A 5693-nucleotide genomic window follows, 5' to 3' on the forward strand; every position below is an offset into this window, starting at 1 on the left:
AAGAGAATCGAATGGCACATCCAACTTCCTCTTCCACAGAGGTGCATTCAAAACCTGAATTTGCTCTACTTTAAAGCACTCCTCTTTAGCTGTGGGTAATTTTATTTCCTTGAACACATTGAAAGTGACCTTCTGATCATTAACCTTCATCGTAAGCTCTCCTTTTTGCACATCGATCATAGTTCGGCCTGTAGCCAAGAATGGTCTTCCCAAGATAATGGGAATCTTCTTATCTTCCTCAAAATCAAGAATTACAAAGTCAGCAGGGAAGAAGAGTTTATCCACCTTGACCAAGACATCCTCCACTATACCTCGTGGATAAGCGATAGAACGGTCAGCTAGTTGCAATGACATGAATGTTGGTTTTGGCTCAGGCAGACCAAGCTTCTTGAAGATAGATAAGGGCATCAGATTGATGCTAGCTCCTAAATCACATAAACACTTGTCGAGCGACAAGTTTCCGATGGTGCAAGGAATAGTGAAGCTTCCAGGATCTTTAAGCTTCGGAGGCAACTTCTGTTGCAGCACAGCACTGCATTCCTCCGTTAGAGCAATGGTCTCTAAGTCATCGAGCTTCACTTTCCGAGAGAGAATATCTTTCATAAACCTCGCATAGCTAGGCATCTGCTCAAGAGCTTCAGCGAAAGGTATGTTGATATGAAGTTTCTTGAACACCTCCAGAAACTTCTCAAACTGCTTATCCAGCTTTTTCTTCTGCAACCTCTTAGGAAAAGGAGGTGGAGGATAGATCTGTTTCTCCCCTGTATTACTCTCAGGAGGAGTGTGTTCCACAGTAGTCTTCCTTGGTTCCACCTCTACTTCCTTCTGCACATCTTCTTCAGCCAAAACTTCAGATTCTGGAACTTGAGACTTTTCAGGCGCTTCATCTTGCTGAACATGGGGGCTTGCGACCTTTCCAGACCTTAAGGTGATGGCGTTCACCTGTTCTTCAACTTTCCTCTTGCCTGGATTTGTTTCTGTATCACTAGGAACCGTTCCTGGTGGTCGATTCAATAAGGCATTAGTAATTTGCCCTATTTGGTTCTCCAGATTCTGGATAGAAACAGCCTGGCTTTGGCATATAAGAGCCTGGTTTTTGCACATAAGCCTCAACTCCTCCAATTCAGATTTTTCATTCGAAGATAGACCTGCATCATTAGTTTGTTATTGAAGTTGGAGTTGTTGTCTTGGTGTAAATTGTTGCTGAAAACCAGGAGGGTTAAATAGCTTATTTGCAAACTGCTGGAATGGCTGTTGCATCGCATTCTGATTGTTGCTCCAGCTGAAGTTAGGATGATTCCAGTTGTCAGGATAATAAGTGGCAGGAACTGGCTGTTGCGATCTCTGAAAGTTGCTCACAAACTGAGCTGAGTCACTAGATATAGCGCATTGCTCTGTCGCATGCGGACCTGCACACAGCTCACAAACACTGGTTATCTGCTTAACACCATAGTTAGCCAGAGAATCGATCTTCATAGACAACGCCTTTAGTTGAGCAGTGATAGCCGTAGCTGTATCCACCTCAAGAACTCCTGCTACCTTGCCCTGTGGATATCTCTGGGTTGGATACTGATATTCATTAGCAGCCATCAGTTCAATTAGATCATAAGCTTCCTTATAACTCTTTGCCCATAATGCTCCGCCTGATGTTGCATCGATCATGGGTCTGGACTGTGCTCCCAACCCATTGTAAAAATAAGTGATGATCATCCAATCAGCAATTCCATGATGAGGACACTTCCTAAGCATCTCCTTGTAGCGCTCCCAAGCTTCACTTACCGATTCTCCCGTTTGCTGCGCAAATTGAGTAATAGCATTCCTGAGTGCAGCTGTCTTCTCCATAGGGAAAAATTTAGTAAGAAACTTCTGAGCAAGATCTTCCCAAGTAGTAATCGAACCAGCTGGTAGAGAGTGTAACCAGCTCTTAGCCTTGTCCTTCAGAGAGAATGGGAACAGTCTCAGCTTCACAGCATCTTCAGAAACACCGTTGAACTTGAAGGTGTCGCATATTTTAATGAAATCCCTAATGTGTGTATTGGGATCTTCCATTGGAGAACCCCCAAACTGGACTGAAGTCTGTACCCATTGAATTATGCCAGGCTTGATCTCAAAGGTATTAGCTGTGATAGCTGGCCGGACAATGCTAGATTGAATGTCATTGATCTTGGGTTGAGAAAAATCCATCAAGGCTTTCGTTCGTGCTGCTGGATCTCCCATTGTAATGATTACCTGAAACACAAACAAATAAACCGTGAAAGTAAAAGAATCCGAGTCAGTGAACTTTAACGACCACTGATGACAAGCACATAAACTAAAAATTAACACCGAGTCCCCGGCAGCGGCGCCAAAAACTTGTTAGGGCGAAAACATGCGCTAATATTCACGCAAGTATACGCGTTCACAACTAGTATAAGATATAAATCAGATTCGTTCCCACAGAGACTGGTTTAGGTTAAGTTCAATTTATGCACCTATGCAACAATGTATGGTTATCGCTCAATGCTAAGACAAATAACAAATTGGGTTTTTATTAAACTAAGAGATTATACTAAATAACATTAACTAAGAGAATTGAGGTTAAATTAATATATATGATAAACATGGGATCCTAACTTCATTAAATACTTCATTCAATAGCCTTATTGTTCTTAACCTTAGCATGCGATGGTGAGGACACTAATCAGATAACACGAAACTGATAAACGCCAACTTTCGTTGCACGAGTACCATTCTACCAAACATCCACAAAAGAGATAGAAGCTGAATAGGCACCAATTATATTGAGACCCTATATGTCTATAGAATTTGACAACATAACGGTTTAAGAACAAGTTATCTATCTTGATTACATAGGGAAAGTAAAACGGTTAGAGTTACCTACGAATCATGCATACACGTACATGAACCTATGCTAGCATGGCAAGTTCTAAACCTCTATATTCACTGTCGCTTCAATAGAGATTAACACGCTATCTTATATGTTAGCTACGCACATAAGACGAATAAGCACAACCAATACTAGGATATCAATCAATCACCACACACCAAGATATCGAAACAATTAACTATTGAAATCCATAAGTAAATCCGCTAGAACCCCATGACAACGATTAGCCCATAATTGAACTCATCGTCACCATGGGTTCCAATGAAAGCATGGTATAAACAAGGTCTTAATAAACTAAATAATAATCAAAGTACGAATAAACGAGATCTAGGTTCAACAAGAACGAAAATGAGCATCCAAAGTTACAACTAATTCAAAGAATCACAAGTTGAAAACAAGATCTTCTTTTTTGGAGTTGTTCTATGCTTCTAGGCCTTCTCCTTGGTATCCCAATCTTCCCGGATGATGAAAACCCCTTTTTTTAAGTATATATACGCCCCTAGTGGACCTGGACCCTTAAAATCGTCAAATTCTACTCAAAAAAGGCTTTTTCAGTGAAATCAGCGACCAGCCGCCTCCTGAGCGGCCGCTCAGCTCTCCTGAGCAGCCGCTTAGCTCTCTGAGCGGGCGCTCAGCTCTCTGAGCGGGCGCTCAGCTCTGCTGAGCGGGCGCTCAGCTACTGACTGGAAAAATATTCTGATGAATCTTGTTTTGACCATAACTTGAGTTCTACTCGTCAGAATTAGGCGATTCAACTGCCCACGCGAAGCTATTGAGATTCTCTACAACTTGACAATGGCCTTGGCTTCCAATTCTGATCACTTTTCATCATATTTCCTTTAAAAGCTCTTTTCTTCATTTAACTGATACCTGAAATGCATTAACACAAAAACACATCAAAATACCAACAACTTGAGTCCAAAACACCAATTTAAGCTTGTAATAAAGCATTCCAAGTGGATATAAAATCCACTTATCATCCGACTTAACGCATCTGCTACAACGTTCGCCTTACCGGGATGATAATTAATCGAGTAATCATAATCTTTGATCAACTCTAACCATCTCCTTTGTCTCATATTAAGTTCCTTCTGGGTAAATATATATTTCAAACTTTTGTGATCCGTGAAAATCTCACACTTTTCTCCATACAAATAATGTCTCCAAATCTTCAAAGCAAAATCTATAGCTGCTAGCTCTAAGTCATGAGTAGGATACTTTTGTTCGTGTGGTTTCAATTGTCTGGATGCATACGCAATCACCTTTTCGTGCTGCATTAAAACACATCCTAATCCTTTATGAGAAGCATTGCTATAAATTACAAAATTCCCTTGATCGTCTGGAAGTGACAAAAAAGGTGCCGTGATTAATCTCTGCTTCAACTCCTGGATACTTTCTTCGCACTTGTCGTTCCATATAAACTTTTCATTCTTTCGTGTAGGCTTTGTTAATGGTGTGGCAATCCTTGAGAAATTCTGAACGAATCGTCGATAATATCCTGCCAATCCCAAGAAACTTCTTACCTCAGTGGGTGTTCTCGGTCTCTCCCGATTCGTAATTGCTTCGATCTTTGCCGGGTCCACTTTGATCCCTTCGTTACTGACTATGTGTCCTAAGAACTGAACTTCTTGTAGCCAAAACTCACACTTCGAGAATTTAGCATATAACTTCTTTTTCCTTAAAATCTCCAAAGTCGTTCTCACATGTTCCGCATGATCCTCTTCCTTCTTTGAATAGATTAAAATATCGTCTATAAACACAATAACAAACTTATCCAAATACTCTTTGAAAATTCTCAGGTCCATAAACGCTGCCGGGGCATTGGTCAATCCAAAAGACATCACTAAAAACTCGTAATGCCCATACCTTGTTCTGAAAGCTGTCTTCGGTATATCTTCTGGCTTGATCTTTAGTTGATGATATCCCGATCTTAAATCAATTTTGGAGAAGTACTTGGCTCCCTTCAATTGGTAAAACAGATCATCGATTCTGGGTAACGGATACTTGTTCTTGATTATCAGCTTGTTGAGCTCCCTATAGTCGATGCACAGTCTCATGCTTCCATCTTTCTTCTTGACAAATAATACCGGGGCTCCCCACGGGGATATGCTGGGTCTGATTACTCCTTTCTCTATCAATTCCTGCAATTGCTTTGCTAGCTCTTTCATCTCAACAGGCGCCATTCTGTACGGGGCCTTGGATACTGGTTCTGTTCCAGGTGCTAAGTCGATCGCAAATTCAATTTCTCTATCTGGAGGAAGTCCTGGCAATTCGTCGGGAAATACGTCTGGAAATTCATTCACTACTGGGATATCTTCAAGTTTTGCTGGCTCCTAACTTTTGTCAATCACGTATGCTACGAAATGCTCGCATCCATGCCGTAGTAACTTCTTAGCTTGAATCATCGTTAAGAACTTCTTTACCTGCTTCTGTCCCTTGAACGTTACTATTCTTTCGTCTGGCATTTTCACCATTACTTTCTTATTTCGACAATCTATCTGAGCATCATGCTTAGATAACCAATCCATCCCTAATATCACATCAAATTCTCCTAACTTAAATGGTATCAAATCCACACAAAACTTACTACCAGAAATCTCAACCTCACAATTCTCACAAACTTGATTCATAGTTACACGTTCTTGATTTGCTAACTCCACAGTCATTATTTCATTTAAGCACTCAACTGGACAATTTAATTTACTAACAAAATCTTGTGAAACAAACGATCGAGTTGCTCCCGAATCTATTAACACTTTGGCACATAAAGAATTCACATTAAGCGTACCTGCCACGACATCCGTAT

The 5693-nt window shown here is 40.7% G+C and overlaps 1 non-coding gene across 1 annotated transcript; it reads left to right on the forward strand.

Annotated features, from left to right (window-relative positions):
• The first annotated feature begins 1720 nt into the window (after positions 1-1720).
• On the forward strand, positions 1721-1827 carry LOC141709480 (small nucleolar RNA R71). Its single transcript, XR_012570054.1, has one exon. It is a non-coding gene; the product is annotated as a small nucleolar RNA R71 (small nucleolar RNA).
• Positions 1828-5693: the final 3866 nt, after the last annotated feature.

This window comes from Apium graveolens, chromosome 2, assembly GCF_009905375.1.
Source record: "Apium graveolens cultivar Ventura chromosome 2, ASM990537v1, whole genome shotgun sequence".
Classification (NCBI taxonomy): Eukaryota; Viridiplantae; Streptophyta; class Magnoliopsida; order Apiales; family Apiaceae; genus Apium; species Apium graveolens.